An 18,602-nucleotide genomic window follows, 5' to 3' on the forward strand; every position below is an offset into this window, starting at 1 on the left:
TAAATGTTTATATAATACTTTTAAAAATTCCAAGCACCTTCCAAAAGTCAAGTCATGGGTTCTTTTGACTTGAGAGGCAAAGTGGCAGGATTGTCATACTTAGAGGGAGGAGGATCTAGTTCAAATCCTAATTCTAACACTTAATAGCCATGTGTACCTCAGCAAGTCAAAACCTATCTGAGCCCCAGGTTTCTCATTTGTAAAATAGTGATCAAAAATTTCCTATACTTCCTGCCCCCAACATGAGGCTTGAATGAACTCATGCATGCAGAGCACGTGTAGAATGAATTTGTAAACTTTAAAAGGTGATAGCAGGGCAGCTAGTTGGTGAATGGATAGAGCACCAGCCCTGGAGTCAGGAGTACCTGAGTTCAAATCCAGCCTCAGACACTTAACACTTACTAGCTGTGTGACCCTGGGCAAGTCACTTAACCCCAATTGCCTCACCCCCAAAAGAAAAAAAAAAGGTGATAGCAAGAGGGGTTACTGGTGTCTTCAGACCAGCCCTCTGAGGTAGTGAGTAGAAGCATTACTTGGAGTGTCTGTGATTTGACAAGCATGTGTCCTCTCTCCACTGGCAAAGATCGCAGCCCTTGGAGTCCTAAGGCTGACAGATCCATCATTCTTTGGTCAGCCCCAGAATGGACTTCTCTGCAGTTAGTCCAGGTTCTACTCCTTGTTCCCTACTCAAAGACTTTCCAGCTTAAGATCTGCAGGAGTTTGGGATGCTGCTGGAGCAACATCACTTCTCTGTAGTGATGAAGCCCCAAAAGGATTTTAGTAGACCATATGTATTGGTATCCTCATTTTAGAGAGGAGGAAACAGATTCCCAGGAGGTGAAATTACTTGTCCAAGGTCTCACAGTCAGGAAAGAGCAAACTCAGGTCTCCTATTCCCAGTGCAGGAATCCTTCCACTTTATCACAACTGCCCTGTGACAAGTATGAAAAGGGGGAAAGGGGATCCCCAAGTCTACACAAATAAGAGATGAATTAGAGAAGGGAAAACTTACTCCTCCAACTAGAATCACATGCAGGGTGGGTGACCCATCAGATACAGAGCCAAGAATACGCCACCTTTGGAAGGCTCCTTATGGGATACAGAAGCACAGCTCTAGAACTGGATGGGACCTGGGCCAGCTCGGTGGTGCAGTGGATAAAGCACTGGCCCTGGATTCAGGAGGACTTGAGTTCAAATCTGGCCTCAGACACTTGACACTTACTAGCTGTGTGACCCTGGGCAAGTCATTTAACCCCAATTGCCTCACCAAAAAAAAAAAGAAAGAAAGAAAGAAAGAAAGAAAAAAAAAAGAACTGGATGGGACCCTACAGTCCATCTAATACAAACCCTTTATTTTAAAGAGGAGGAAACTGAGGCACAGAGATTATAGGGACCACACAGGTGGTCAGTGGCAATGACAGGATTTAAATCCACTTCCCTGACTCTAAATGCATCACTCTTTTCAAGGTCCCACCCTGCCTCCATGACTTTCAACTTTGTAACACCAAGATATATATTCTATTTTATATGATACATTTCACAACGAATGAAAATTCCCAGGAACATTATAGCCAAAATTCAGAGCGTCCAGCTTAAAAAAAATACTTCAAACAGCCAGAAGAAAGAATTCAAGTTTTGTGGCACCATGGTCAGACACACACACAATTTCACAGCTATAAGTAGTGGAAATTTTGAAATGAAATGTTCAAGAAGGCAGAGGATATAGGCCTGTAACCAAGATTGACTTACCCAACAAAACTGACTGGTCTCCTGCACTTATTGGTACAAGGTAGGCAAAGGACCTAGATAGTGGGAAAATCAGGGCAGTATTTATATGGGTGGTCATACTTGAACTGAGCCTAGAAGGAACCTAGGGATTCCTAGAGGTAAAAGTGAGGGAGAACACTGCAGGCCCACAGTGGGGCGGTGGCAGGGAGGGTTGGGGGAAAGGAGGTATTTTGTACAATAGCATAGAAATGGGACATCTTGTATGTCTTATGCATAAATACCATGTGGTTTAGTTTGGTTGGATTTGAGAGTCTATGAAAGGAGCTGTTGCTCTTTGTCCTTCATTGTCCAAGAGGAGCATACCATCAGGAGGTGATGTCATGGCTTGCACCAAATTGGATGTAAGTGAGGGAGAGCTGTGCAAGGTCACCAACCTCACTCTCTACTTCAGAGCCATCTGGCTCCAGTGGCAAGGTATAAATCAGGACAACCAGAGATGGCCCCAGATGTTTAAGGCAATTGAAGTTAAGTGACTTGCCCAGGGTCACCCAGCTATTAAGTGTCAAGTGTCTGAGGCCAGATTTGAACTCAGGTACTCCTGACTCCAGGGTCAGTGCTTTATCCATTGCACCACTTAGCTGCCCCTTGAAAGGAAGTAATGTCAAAAAAAAAGTAGGCTGCAGTCAGTTCAAAGGTGACCTCCTACATGAATTCTTTTCCAATTCTTCCCCTCACCCTTCATCGCTAGTATCTAAAACTGCCACTAGGCAAGAAATCAAAGAAAAGGGGAAAGAACCATATGTACAAAAAATGCATAGAAGCTTTTTTTCTTGTAGCAAAGAACTGGAAACAAAGAAGGTGCCCATCAAATGGGATAATAGCTGAATAAATTATGGTATAGGAATGTGATAGAATACTATTATACCATAAGAAATAACAAAGAAGCCAGAGAAATCTGACAACTTATGTAAAGTGAGAACAACCATAATAATAATTTATATAATAGCAACAATATTATAAAGGGAAAAAAACCTCAGGAAAACTTAAGAACTCTCATCAATGCAATGATTAATCATGACCTTGGACCCAGCAAACCACTACTAGGTCTGTATCCCAAAGAGATCAAAGAAAATGGAGAAGGGTCCATTTGTATAAAAATATAGCTGCTCTTTCTGTGGTGGCAAAGAATTGGAAATTATGGAGATGCCTATTAATTGGGGGAATGGTTGGATAAGTTGTGGTATATGATTGTGATGGTATTCTACTGTGCTATAAGAAATAACAAGGACGGTGGTTTCAGAAAAACCTGGAAAAACATATGAACTAATGGAAAGGGAAGTGAGCAGAACCAGAACATTGTACACAGTAACAGCAATGCTGTAACAAGGAACAACTATGAAAGAATTAGCTATTCTGATAATACAATGATTCAAGACAATTCCAAAGGACCCATAATGAAAGATGCTCTCTACTTTCAAAGAGAGAATTGATGAACTCTGCATAAACACTGAAGTTCAAGTTGTACAATAGCACAGAAATGGGACATCTTATATGTCTTATACGTAAATATGTAGTTTATTTTGGTTGGATTTGAGAGTCTATGAAAGGGAGCAATGTAAGAAAAAAATAGGCTTTTTCACTTTATGTTTCTTGCTTTTTGGAGGAGGACAACATCATAATATGTCAAAATATGTTTTGCATGACTTTACATGTATAATTGATATCATACCATTTGCCTTCTCAATGGATGGGGGAAGAGAGAAAGTTTAAAACTCAAAAAAGTTTTTAAATGAATATTTTAAATGCACAGAAGGTGATGTGTTAATATGAGGGATAATATCAGAGTGGGGAAGGGGATATATGCAAGGAAAATTGTAAAAACAAAGAATACCAATAAAAATCTGCTTTTAAAAAAATGCACAGAAGGGAACAGAAGGAAGCTCAGAGGGAAACACGGACAAGCAGGACAGCTTTGAAAATAACATGTTGGGTTTATTATATACTTGTTACAATAACAAGTTGTACATAATAGATATTCCCAATGTCACATGTAATCTTTTTCTGTTCTATTTTGTATATTAGATCTTTCTCTCCCTCCCTCCCTCTCTCTTTCTCATCCTTTGAATTCATAACTTGGGGGAGGGAAGAAAGTCAAATACTTAAAAATACAAGAAGTGCCTTGGGGTTAGTGAGGGTCTAGTTGAGGTTATTATATAGCATCAATTTGTCATGGATTTAATAAGCGAGACTGAATCACTTTCCCAGCACCCTTCATTGGTCCAAGGCTAGGAGCAGATTGTCATGGTAATCTGGGATTGGAGTTTGGTAAATTATGAGCAGATTAAGAATTTTAAGGATTGAGGACAGTGAAAATTTGCACTGCTTAACCAGGGTGAAGTTTGGGAAGGGAAGAAAGTGAAATCAGAGCATTATTGATGACCTAGGAGAACCCTGATGAATTAAAGGAATGGAGGTCACATCAATGTTCTTGTCAAATTTACTTTGTGTACATGTTGTATCCCCTAGGAGAATATAAGCTCCTGGAGGGCAGGGGCTATTGCACATGGGAGACACTTTATAAACGCTTGTGCAATTGAATGGAATTAAATCCTTCATCCCCTTTGTTTACCACCTCAAACAATTTGTCAATCATCCCCCCTGCTTCCTCCCACCACCCATGTTCACTGCATTCATTCTGTTTTTGCTGTAAGGGAGGGGTTGTGGCAGTGGTGGTGGAGCCACACAACAATTTCATTAAAGGCAAAATATTTTGATATTAGGAAGAAAGTATGTTGTTGTTGTTGTTGTTGTTGTTGTTTTTCCTTCATTCTCAAAGAGGACCATGATGTCAGGAGGTGATGTCATGACTTGAACTGAATTGGATTTAAGTGAGGGAGGGCTGTGCAAGGTCACCAACCTCACTCTCTCCTCCAGAGCCCTCTGGGTCCAGTGGCAAGATATAGATCAGGATGACTAGAGATGACCCTGGATGTTTTAAGGCAATTGGGATTCAGTGACTTGCCCAGGATCACACATCTAATAAGTGTCTGAGGTGAGATTTGAACTCAAGTCTTCCTGACTCTAGGGCCAGTGCTTTATCCACTGCTCCACATAGTTGCCCCAGGAAGTGAGGTACTATAGTCTATAGAGAACACTGGACTTGGAGTCAGGAAGACCCAAGCCTTGAGTTCATATGTTGCCCCAGAAATATTAGGTTGTGCCCTAAAGCAAGTCACCTGCATGGTCTGTGCCTCAGTTTCATCTGTAAAATGGGGGGGGGGACTCAGTAACCTCTAAGGTCCCTTCTAGCTCTAGATCTAATCATGTTATCTAATCGCAAAGAAGTCCCTTACTAATAAACAGCAATCCTTTTATTCCTCTCTGATTGTCTCTCCATCTTGTCTCCCTCAATGGTGTTTCTAACCATTCTCCTTGAGAACTTGATGTCACCCTCATACTCTAGTCCACCAAACAAGGGAATATTCTACTTTACTGAGAGAAAAATCGAAGCCATCGGTTGAACCCTTCATTTCTCCTACTCCACACCTGTTCACGCCTTCACCCATCTTTTCAGTATTCACTTCATTCTTTGAGGAAAAATTCAAAGTCTTTTTGTCAAAGCCTATCTTGTTACTTGTTTCCTTGATCCCATCACCAAAAATTCAATTCAATATAGGGAAGGGGAGTTGCCTGTGTAGGTTATGTGCATCTACATGAGTCAGATTAGATTTTAGAGTCTTCTCCACCTACCTTTCTCCAAAGGACAATGTCCATCTTAGGCATGGGATCAAACAGAATAACCCAAAACCCATCCACAGACTATCCTAGAAGTCACAGTAGCTATCTCTAACCAAGAAAGATGCAGCTGTCACTCCCCCACCCCAATTCCTGATTAACTCTTTTCCTCTTTCCCTTTATCCCTCATGAAATCCTTGGATCTTCCATCTACTCTATCTATCTTGTAGGCCCTTGGTTATTTACACATTGTCTTCTCCATTAAAATGTGAGCTGCTTGCAGGCACAGGCCATGTTGTTGCTGTTGCTGTTGTGGTGGTGGTGGTGGTGGTTTGGTTTGGTTTGGTTTTTGTTTTCTGCCTTTCTTTGTATGCTCAGTGTTGGGCACAGCACCTGGCATACATATAGTAGGTGCTCAATAAATATTTGCTGATTTTCTGACTTAAACCTCCCCCTCATACAATCCTTTTATCGGTAACATTATTGTTGTATCCTTCTCTCCCAGGAGAAATATCAGGAAAACTTAAAGGCTATATATGCTTATCACTATCTATCAGATCTATCACCAATTTACCCTATATTTCACCAAGTATGAACATTTTTCTTCTGAAAGACTATAAGTTCCTTGAGGGCAGGGGCCATTGCTTTTTAATCTAGACCTTCTATCTCTACCTCTACATTCCAATCTCATCTCTGCATATGGTAGGTACTTTAAAAGTGTTCCTAGTTAAAATAAAAGTTTGATCATTTTAAAATTAAGTTTAAAATATTCTTTGTAAAAAATCTACCAAGGTGATAACTAGCTAATTAATCAATCAATCACTAAGCTGTTAAGCCATCCAGAGCAGAGGTCGTCAAGTCCCTTAGCTTCATCTGAGACAGAATGTCCAGCAAAGCGGGGGTGGGGTAGAAGGAGGAAGCCAGAAAATGCCAACGCCAAGAGAGCAAACAGAATTGGAAGCCAAGATCCCAGCCAGCTCAAAACAAAATGAGTAGAACAGCCAAAATGCAGATGGAAGCAGGCAACAGGAGATCCGGGAGAGAAGCCAGCGGTCAGGAAACCAGACGGTCAGGAGCACACGGAGCTTCATCAATCACCAAGAAGACAGGTTGTCACGTGACATGCATTCCCTCCCCAAGGCATCTTTTGGGTGTCAATCTGGCCCAAAGATACTATGTATTCCCTCCCCAAGGCATCCTTTGGATGCCAATCTGGACCAAGGTTACTACTCCCCATTCCTTTCATCTTAAAGGAGCTGCCCTGTTCATAGCTAAAATCTGAACCAAGGTATCAATGGTGGAACATTGATCTAGGAACTGGAAGGACCAATCTCTAAGGACATCTAGTCTAAATTCCTCAATTCTCCTCTTAGATGTTGTCTTGACTTTCTGGGTTTTTGGTACTGACTATACTCTCACCCTGAACCTCCGTTATGGACTTGTACCATCTTCCCCAGAAACAAAGAACTTTCGTATCAGCCCATTTCTCCCACTGATGTGATGAGTTGCCCCCAAGGTCTCCATTTGGGGAAAGGTCTCAAGTCATCCAATCTCCATTCCTCTTCTGACCTTCTGGACTTCAATACCCCAGGGATACCACCATTTTTTTCTTCCCCCACCCCTTTTCAGTTCCCTTTTGTTTATTGTCTTTCCCATTAGACCATAAACTCATTGAGGAAAGGGATTATCTTTCTTTCCATTTGTATTCATATTCCCAATGTTTATCACAGTGCCAGGCACACAGGAAATGCCTAGCAAATGTTCTTACCAACCTACTACCCACTTTTACAAATGGCCTCCATGAGGTTAAATGATGGCCAAGGTCACACAAGAGATATAGAGTTTAAGATTCCAATGCCAGTCCTCAGACCACAAATTCAGCAAGTCTTTATACCATGTTCCCCTTCTCGTGGGCATGTTAACTTGAATAGGAATCCCTTGGCAACATAAGACCGAAGATAAAAAGGAATGAATCTCTAATGGTGAATTTGCAGGCACCAGGGAATGGAGCCAGGGAAGTAAAGGGAGATACTATTAGGGGAGGGAGATCCCCTTAAAAGATACCCCATTGATCCTAACCCTTTGGCACCATGATTCTCTGGCTGGCCTGTCTCCAAAGTTTCAAATCTTTGCTGCCTATCACCACAGCAGCCAAGCTCAGCAAGGGAAAAGCTTCTTTTGCTATCAGAACACCTTCCTCCACTCCCACCATCGTCCCCCCCCCTCCTCCCACCCTCAGAAGCAGCCTTGCACAAAGCCCTCTTTTAATCCTTTTGAACAGAAAATAGGAGGCCCTTCCTTCTCCTATCTGGGCTTGCTTGGGTCCAATTATCAGTCTCTCCTTGTAATTAATACAAGAATAGCTCTCTGTGTTAAAATTCCTTGCCTGGATTAGCCACTGGCTAGAGTGCTCAGCTCGTGTATACACAGAATCTCTCCAAAGACTTGTCTCCTAATATTTATTCTGGTGACTGTAACATGCAGATAAGAGGCGCGCATGACGCTGGAAATACAGAATACATTTACATTCACTAAGCCACAGAGAACTGCATTCAAATAGCATGGCAGGTTTGGCTTCTAGAGAATCACAAAAGCAAGAAAATCCAGTGGAGAATGATGGATAACACTCACAGGAATCTCTCCCACTAGGGCTCAAGGAGTGCCAGGATAGGCACAGATGCAAGGCAGAAATGGAGGCTTGGTATCATAGAAAGCAAATTGGATTTGGAGTTGGGGGACCCGAATTAAAATCCTGCTTCTGCTTCTGACTACACCCATGTGACCTTGGGCAAGCCACTTAATTTCCTTGGGCCTCAGTTTCCTCATAAATAGAATGAGGGAATTGGACTAGATGACCCCATAGACCATTTTGAGCTATGATGATGGAGCCCAGGACTGCTCCATGGGGCTGTATCTAAGCATAGGTCACCTATGGGGTGGGATCCAAGGGTAAATTAGAAGAATCCTTCCCCTTCAAAAAAAAAAGTCTCCCTCTCAAACTTGTCATGGCCCCTGAAATTCCACCATGAGAGATTCGTGTCTTATGGTTTAGGTATTGTATGTAAAGCACAGGAAGTTGGTTAGATCTGTGCATGCACTGTTTCCAAAAAGATATTAACAAGAATCATCAGAGATGGAAAGGCAAGGCTCGCTTGCAAATTTGGACTAGTATGAGAGAGACTACTACAGGATCCTAGCTATAGAGTTGGAAGAACCTTAGAGGCCACCCAGTGTAACCTCATTGTTTTACTGGAGTGGAAACAGGTCTATGAAGATCAAATGACTTGCCCAAGACTGCACAGGTAGGTAAGCATTAGAGGAGGAAATTGAACCCGGATCTTTGGGGGGACTCCAATTGCAGAGATCTTCCCATTGTGCTCTACCACATCAATGAAATCATAAAGCCATTAAAATATAAGCTTAAAATTAAATGCATCACCTTGTAAAAGAACAGAAAATAAATTATAAAGCACTGAACACTGAGTCAGAAGAGACCAGGGTTGGAATTCCAAACAATAGCAGTATTGCCGTGGGCAAGTCATTTAATTAAATTCAGCTTAGTTAAACAAACATTTATTAAACACCTACTATCATATTAACACCACCACTCTCCCCCTTTACGAAACTCCAGTGGCTCCCTATTATTTCCAGAAGGAAATATAAAATATTCCATTTGTCTTTGAAAGCCCTCTGGCACCCATACCCCCCCCCCCCCCGCCAACTTTTCCAGTCTTCTTCCACCTCACTCCCTGGTAGGTACCCTTCAATGCAGTGACAGTGCCCTCCTGGCTGTGCCACCAACAAGACTCTCCATCTCTTGGCTCTGGGCATTTTCTCTCACTAGTCCCCATGTCTAGAACCCTTTTCCACTTCTGCTTTTCCTCCTGACCATTTTGGTCTCTTTAAAATCCCAGCTAAAACCCGATCTTTTACAGAGAACTCTTCCCAACTCCTCCTGATTCTAATGCCTCCCCTCTGCTAATTATTTTCTGTTGATCCTATATATACCATTTTCCCTAAAGCTGAATTCATTTATATGTGGTTTCTTCTCTAGTTAGAATGTGACATCTTTTGAAAGCAGGGATTGTTTCACTTTTGTATTGGAATTCTCAGTTCTTAGCCTGATCCTTGGCACTTAAGACCTCAATAAATACTTTTGTTGTTGTTGTTGTTCATTTAATAAAGCCAGGTTCCCTAATTCTGAATCCAAGTCTACCTGTCAGCTGAGGACCAGTTGCACTAAGTGTGTAGAGACTTGATTGGCCAAAATGTGACTAATGTTGCTAGAACAATTCTTACAGATCATCTATTAAATCCTTACAGAACAGTTGTGATGTCTGTTGGTGGAGGGATGACCTACATCAATAAAATTACAGCTGCTTGTAGAATCAAGGTCAGTATTATTAGTTTTTAAAGGTGTTTCTGAGCTTCCAAGTCCCCTAGAGAACTTTAGCTTTGATAAGAGAAACTAAGCATGGAATAATGGTTATTACCTTAGAAAAAAAGAGGGCCCTGGTTTATCAGATACTTTCCAGCCCTGATATAGAAGATGAGAGATCAAGACCCCTAAGGAAGACAGACCAAGCACATTAGGAGTGTTGATAGATAAAGGGGTCAAGGCTGTAGGAATGCTAAGAAAACCAGAGAAAGGGGCTCCAGAAACCAACTCTACCAAGAATCACAGATTGCTGGAGCTTAGAACAGAGGATTTTAGGAAATGATGGGAACTCAGAAAGCATCGAATTCAATGGAGGAAGGAAACTGAAGGCTGGAAAGGGGAAGCAATCTCCCAGGGAGATTCAGAAGCTGAGTCAAGACAAAAGCCCAAGTCTTATAGCCAGCCTCGTTATTCTTTCCCATTACCCAGGTGATCATGTCTCATTGAAAGCAGTCATAACCAATGCAGAATATTTAGCAGGTGCTGACAGCTGGCAGTATAGACTAGTGCAAAGAATGCTAGATTTGTAGGGGGAAAAAATCCTAAATTTGAATCAGACTTCTGATATTTATTATCTATGTGACCCCGAGCAATTACTTAACCTCAAGTTTTTTGTTGTTACTCAGTCCTATTTCAGTCCTGTCCGACTCTTGACCCCATTTGGGTTTTTTTTTGGCAGAGATACGGGAGTGGCTTGACATTTCCTTCTTCATCCCATATTACAGATGGGTAAACTGAGGCTAGCATGGTTGAAGGATTTTGCCCAGGGTCACACAGTTAACCTCACAGCTCATCTATAAAATATGAGGGAAGGGCTCAATTACCTCTATGGTATCTTTTTGCACTACATGATCCATCATGAGACATCTATCCTCCCTTGCCTGGCCCTATTCCTAGCCACAGCATGATTGTTCCTAGCCACAGCATGATTGTTCCCCACACCCCACTAGCAGAACCCCCAAAATTAGACATCTCAACCCCAGCATCCACAAAACACATTGATGACCTTCCCTTTTGCAGGGTAGAGACCTTGTTCTGTCCCAGAGTGGATTTCCTCCCCTGGGTCGCATCTCTGGTGAGCATACTACAAATCTTCTCATTGTCCCAAGGGTAAAACAAGCTAGTTATGACTGTTGTCTAGGAAGCTATTTTTAGCTATCTTTTGCATTGAAAAAGGACCAAATTTAAGGTACTTATAACTAATAAAGACTCATGGGATTATCCTGGTTGGGGAGAAGAGGGAAGAAGCTGGACTTCAAACCAAGAGCTATACCCTAAGGAATGTAACGATTGGAATGACACCACCTGCTGGAGACTTACTGTAGAAAAGCTCCGCCATGAGGTGAAGGTCTCTGAGGGCAAGACTATGCGTCTTTTCTTTGGCTTCAGGAAGTGACATTTGCTTGTGGGAGAAAGAAGGGGAAGCCTGGCGCTCTGACTCTTTCTCTTTCCTGAGGACTCCAGTGGAGAAGAGAACTAGAAATGTGCTCTCCCTTTAATAGATAGATGAATGTAGGCCTTTCTCTCTCTCTTTACCAAATTCTTATTCTCCTTAATAAATGCTTAAAAGTCTAACTCTTGCTAAAGCTTATAATTTATTGGTGAACACTCATTAGATATTTTAGACAGTATAGCTAGAATTTTAGCCTTTACAAGAACCAATCACTAACAGTAGAATTCCAAACACAGCTGAGTGGAGGTAGTGTTTCAGGGTCAGGAAGGGAAATGGGGGAGGTGAATATGGTCCTTGTGCTTCACAGATACTCACCTATTCCATTCAAAGGTAATGCCAGCCTCCAGATGGCACATGAGAAGAATGCCAACCTCAGACCCTGACTAGTAGTCCTATTGATATTATTTTTTAAGTGAGGCAATTGGGGTTAAGTGACTTGCCCAAGGTCACACAGCTAGTAAGTGTTAAGTGTCTGAGGCCAGATTTGAACTCAGGTACTCCTGACTCCAGGACCAGTGCTCTATCCACTGTGCGACCTAGCTGCCCCCCTATTGATATTATTACTAGTCCTATCATTGCTAAGACTTGTACAATCACTAGGACTACACTTACTAATGCTCTTCTTCTCTTGCTTATTCCTTCCAGCATTATGTCTATCCCATAAAAAAGGAAGTCAAAGAATTATCAAAAAGGGGTGTCTTTGGAGAAGATTCAGAAGATATGTATGAACTGATGCAGAGTAAAGTGGAAAAAACCCAGGAAAAATAATTTATACAACAATAATGTTTTAAAGATAACTTGCAAGATTTAAGGATTATGATCAATAAAATGGTCAAATGGATACTATGATTCTGAAAGATACATGATGAAGTGCATTGCCCACTCAGACAGAGAGATGGAGAGAGATGGAGAAAGAGAGAGAGAGAGAGAGAGAGAGAGAGAGAGAGAGAGAGAGAGAGAGAGAGAGGTGATGGATTCTGAGTACAGAATGAGATCTATAAATTTTGAGTATGGCCAAAGTGGGAAGTCATTTTGCTAGGCTATCAATACTTGCTAAAAAGGTATGTTTTCTCCATTCAATTTGGATTTGGGGTGGGAGAGAGAAAAAGACAAATGTTTGCTCATTGTAAATTTTTTAAACTACATCAAATGCTATATAAATACCAGACTTAAATATTTTTAAAATGTTTTCTAGAGTAAAGTAGACACATATCCACTGGAAAATGTCTAAACAACATGAGGAGCAGAAATGTGCTGGCACATTACTGTTCCTTAAGAAAGGAGTCAGGACAACCTGAGTTCAAATCAGGCTTCAGACATGAGCTTTGTGAACTTGGGCAAGTCATTTAACCTCCATTTACCTGAGAGGCAGCTAGATGGTTCAGTTGACAGAACACTGGGCCTGGAGTTAAGAGAGACCCGAGTTCAAATCTGTCCTCAGAAACTTAATAGCTATGTGACCCTGTGCAAGCCACTTAACTTCTGGCTAACCACTCCAGTATCTTTGCCAAGGAAACCCCATGGACAGTATGATTCATGGTGTTACGAACAGTTAGACACAATTGAACAGCAAAAAAAAAGAAAGGATGAATCTGAAGAATTCAGGAAAGCAATAAAAGACTTTTATGAACTGATACAAAGGAAGTAAAAAGGAGGAATCAATATACACAGTAAGTAAAACAATGGAAGTGGGAAGAACAAGAACAGCAACAGCATGAAATTTAACATCGTGTCATTATAACAGCCAAGCTTGGCTTCAAAGAAGAGATGAGAAGATGTGCCTCTTTCCCTCCTTCATAAAAATGTGAGACTACAGGTGAGGAACATCGTGTCTATGGGCAGACCCAGTTGACATATTGGTCAGTGATGCTACATTGTTTTGTTTTTTCCCCCTTTCTATTTTAGACTTTTTTTTAACAAGGAATGGGATGCTGAGGAAGGGAATATAGAGGGATGTATTTGAAATTAAGGTGATATGAAACAAAATATATAATCAAAAAACCTCAAGTAACAAAAAAGAGAGAAAGAAATGCTTCCTGTTAGCTACAAAAATATATATACCAATGCCCTGGAGAGACCAGGTCACACCTTCCCCCATTCTCCACTTCTGTTTCTGCTCTTGTTCTCAGCATTACCCTCAGTATCCTGAACTGTAACTTCCATCTCTTCAGACATTCTCATGACTTTTTATAGACTCATAGAATATTAGAGGTGAAAAGGTCTTTTCAAACACCTATTCTACTTGTTAATTTTAGAGTGTAGAAAACTGAGTCCCAGAGTGAAATGACTTGCCCAAGATCACACAGTCCTTCTTCATGCACCAAATACATTATCTACTTTTGCTAGATATGGTTTAAGTATTCCTTTTTGTGGGGAGGCAATCGGGGGCAACTGACTTTCCCAAAGTCACACAGTTAATAAATATCTGAGGCTGAATTTGAATTCCGGTCCTCCTGACTCCAGGGCTGGCCCATTAGGCACTGTACCACCTAGCTGCCCCTTTTAAACAAGTAGTGCTGAGGGCAGCTAGGTGGCTCAGTGGATAAAGCACTGGCCCTGGATTCAGGAGTACCTGATTTAAAATCCATCCTCAGACACTTGACACTTACTAGCTGTGTGACCCTGGGCAAGTCACTTAACCCCCATTGCCCTGAAAAACAACAACAAAAAACAACAACAACAAAAAAAAAAAACAAACAAGAAAATACTATTTACTGAGTCTTTAGTCTCCCTAACACAAAGGGCTACAACCCGTGGTTATGGGGCCCCTATGATTCCTCCGGTAGAAGCTATCATAGATGGTGTGGAGTAGTGGAAAGGACATTGAAGTAGGAGTTATAAATCTTAGTCTCAGCTTTGCTAGTAATTTGCTGGGTGACCTTGTCCAAGTCATTCTCCTTCCTTGTACCTCCATTCACTCTTCTGTATAATCAAGGGATTAGACTCACAGATCTCTAAGTTTTCCTGTAGCACTGACATTCTAGCATTCCAAGGCATCCTGGAATTCCTCCAGTGTCCCACCCCCTCTTCCCTCTTGGTCCACAGCTATGTGCCCAGAGATACCCTCCCACCCATTGGCAAGGCAGCCTGTAATTAGCCCGCCACAGCTCATACTACCCGAACAAAAGCCCTCATTACAGAGGTACTGGTTATTAGAGGAAAACATCTCTCCTCCCTAATAGCTGGGGGGATGAAAACAGTCTGGAGTCACAATACAAGGCTGGCACAGATGATGGGGAGTTGGGAAGGGCCAGGATTCTGAGATGGAGGAGCTCTCTGTAGCTGGAGAGTAGAGGATGACTGATGGAGAGCAGTCCTATTTGGCAGGATGTGACCTAATACGTACAGGGTATCTCCAACCAAAGGGCCCCTGGAGTCTCTCTGAAGGGCACTTTTCTTCTACTATCATACGGAGAATCAGGAGTTCTCTTTAGAAGGCCCCAAGATAGCATTTTGTTTTGTCAGGAAAAGCAGCAAACTTAGAGATAGGAGACAAACCACTAACTGTCTAGTTGACCTTAGCAAGTAGGACAAAGAATGAAGTCAGGGGTGTGGGTTCAGATCCTGATTCTGCCACTTAACCTGTTGTGGGACTTCAAACAAGTCAGATCACCTGTTAGGGACTCAAGTTTTCTCACCTATAAAGTGAGGGTAGAGTTGGACTCAATGTCTTCTAAGGTTCCTTGTGGCTCTAGACTTATGATCTTATCATGTTGTCTGTACCTCAGTTTCCTCACCTATAAAAATGAATGGGGGGGGGGAATTTGGGGGCAGCTAGGTGGCACAGTGGATAGTGCACCAGCCCTGGAGTCAGGAGGAACTGAGTTCAAATCCGGCCTCAGACATTTGACACTTACTACCTGTGTGACCCTGGGCAAGTCACTTAACCCAAATTGCCTCAAAAAAACAAAAAACAAAAATCAAAAATGAATGAAGGGGGAGCCAAGATGGCAGAGGAAAGGCAGTGACGTCCCTGACCTCTCCCGAAAACCCCTCCAAATACCTTCACATAATGCCATAGGACAATTGTTGGAGCAACAGAACCCAAAAAAGAACAGGCTAAAACAATTTTCCAGCCAAAGACAGCTTAGGTCAGCAGGAAGGGTCTGTTGTACCAGGGTGAGAGTGGAGTGTGCTGAGTGGACCGAGCCCCAGCCCCAGAGAACCAGGCCTTGGGAAACTCTGACTCAACTGTGGCAGCAGCTGCTTCTGGAACTCAGACCACGGATGGAGAGAGGAGCTCAGCATGCAGTGCAGACTCAGTCTGGACCAGACAGAGCTTCCAGGGCCTCAGAGTCTTTGGCACCCACAGCTTCTTCTGAAGCATTGGCTTGAGACCAGTGAGGGGGTTCGGTGTTTGACCAGGGTGAAGTAGCTGCAGCCTCTGCTGGAGTTGAGGAGAAGTGCCCAGGTCATGATCCAGTGGGCAGGTTCTAGTGGTGGTGGCCCAGTGGGGGAGGGGCACAGGCACACCAAGCTTCCAAACATAGAGAATCAGATTTTAATCAGACATCTGCTTCCAGGTTGAGATGAGTAGGCAAAGAAAGCAGTGGACTATAGAAAACTTTTTTGGGGGCAAAGTAAATCAGAATACAACTTTTTAAGAAGATAATAACAAAGTCAGAGCTCCAACATCCAAATTTTCAAGAAAAATATAAATTGGTCTCAGGCCATAGAAGTGCTCAAAAGGAACTTTGAAGAGAAAGTAGGAGAGATAGAAGGAAGATTTAGAGAGATGGAGGAAAGAATGGAAAGAGAAATGAGAGTGACACAGGAAAGTCATGAGAAAAAAGTCAACAATTTGAAAAACCAAATAGGAAAGGAGATACAAAAGCTACCTAAAGAAAATAATTGCCTAAGAATTAGGATTGAACAAATGGAAGCTAGTAACTTTATAAGAAACCAAAACAGAATAAAGCAAATTGAAATGAATGAAAAAATAGAGGGCAATGTGAAATATCTCCTTGGAAAAACAGCTGACCTGGAAAATAGATCCAGGATAGATAATTTGAAAATCATTGGACTACCTAAAAACCATGAGTTTAGACATCATCTTTCAAGAAATTGTCAGGGAAAATTACCCTGATGTTCTAGAAGCAGAAGGTAAAATAGAAATTGAAAGAATCCACCAATCACCTCCTGAAAGAGATACCAAAATGAAAATTTCCACAAATATTATAGCCAAATTCCAGAGATCCCAGGTCTTGGAGAAAATATTACAAGCAGCTAGAAAAAGGGAATTCAAATACTGTGGAGGTACAGTAAGAATAACACAAGATCTAGCAGCATCTACATAAAGGACCAGCGGGCATGGAATATGATATTCCAGAGGGAAAAGGAACTGGAATTACAGCCAAGAATCACCTACCCAGCAAAACTGAATATAATATTTCAGGGGAAAAAATGGGACTTCAATGAAAAAGAGGACATTCAGGCATTCATGGTGAAAAGACCTGAACTGAATAGAAAATTTGACTTTCAAATACAAAACCATAGAGAAGCATAAAAAAATAAACAGGAAAAAGAAATCATGAGGAATATTAAAAGATTAAAGTGTTGACATTCCTACATGGGAAGATAATGCTTCTAACTCATAAGAACTTTCTCAGTATTAGGGCAGCTGAAAGGAATATACTTGGACAGAGGGTACAGGTTTGAATTGATTATGAAGGAATGATATCCGTAAAGCATTTATTCTTTTGTTTATCCTTGGTTTTTTGTGGGGCAGGCAGGATGCGGTGGCTTATGTCTGGGACCAAATTTGGGCTCAGGGCCTCTTGGGTCCAGGGCAGGTGCTATATCCACTGTGTCACCTAGCTGACCTATAATGACATCTTTAAAATAAAGTTAAGGGGTAAGAGAAATGCACTAGAAGAAAGGGAAAGGGAGAGGTGGACTGGGGAAAAGAAGCTCGTATAAAAGAAACAAGAAAAAGCTTATGGACTAGAGGTGAAGATGGGGAAGAAGTGGGGTAGTGAGTGAACCTTATTCTCATCAGAATTGCCTCAAGGGGGTGGCTAGGTGGCACAGTGGATAAAGCACCGGCCCTGGATTCAGGAGTACCTGAGTTCAAATCCGGCCTCAGACACTTGACACTAGCTGTGTGACCCTGGGCAAGTCACTTAACCCCTATTGCCCCACAAAAAAAAAAAAGAATTGACTCAAAGAGGGAACAACATACATACTCAAGTGGGTATAGTAATATTTTGCCCTGAGGGAAAGTGGGAGGGGGGAGGTGAAGGAAGGTAGGGAAGATTGGGGGAGGGGGCAGTAAAAAGCAAAACACTTTGAGGAGGGATAGGGTTTGGGAAGAAAGAAAATAGAGTAAATATTAAGGGGAGGGAATAAGATGGAGGGTAATACAGTTAGCAATAGTAACTGTGAAAGAAATGATGAGCAGGATGATATCAGAAGGATGCATGAAAAATGCAAACCATCAACAGAGGAAGAACTGATGGTATCTGAATGCAGATTGAAGTATAGTTTTATTAGCTCATCTTTCTAAAGTTATTGTGTCTATTTTCTTTCACAACCTGACTAATGTGAAGATGTTTTACATAACTGCACATGTATGACATATTGAATTTTTTTATTTCATAAGGAGGATTGAGGAGGGAGGGAGAAAAAATTTAGAACACAAAGTTTTAAAAATATCAATATGAAAAAATTTGTTATTTTCTTTTTTTTACATTTAACTTGGGGAAAATTCTAAATAAAATGAAAAATTTAAATAAATTTAAAATAAATTTAAAAATAAAAATGAATGGGTTGGGAGGGGTGACCTCAGATGTGCTTTCCAACTCTCCATCTATGATCCTATCATGCTCTCTAAGCCTACATTTCTTTATGTGTAAAATGAAGGGGTTAAACTAATTGACATCCAAGGTCCTTTCTAGCTCCACATAGGATGATCCCCAGATTGTCTCCATGTCTTAAGTTCCTGGTATTTCAAATGAAGCTCAATAACTCTGGTTTTCTTTCCCTCACAAAGTTGTTGTAAGAATCAAATGGCATCATCTGTTTTCAAGGACTATGAAAAACATAAACTGAAAAGCATCCACAGAAGGGAGGAGGAGGAGAAGGAAATGAGGAAGAGGAGGAGAAAGAGGATGCACAATGACTTTTATTTCTCTCCCCTGTCCCTCCTCCTCCACAGTGGTTGATCATATAGCACATGCTCCATCTGGGATATTTGCTGTCACTTCATGGCTTCAGGGTTCTTCAGAGACTTTTTATTTACTTCCCTAA

The sequence above is a fragment of the Dromiciops gliroides genome, chromosome 3 (genome assembly GCF_019393635.1).
Source record: "Dromiciops gliroides isolate mDroGli1 chromosome 3, mDroGli1.pri, whole genome shotgun sequence".
In the NCBI taxonomy this organism is placed as follows: domain Eukaryota; kingdom Metazoa; phylum Chordata; class Mammalia; order Microbiotheria; family Microbiotheriidae; genus Dromiciops; species Dromiciops gliroides.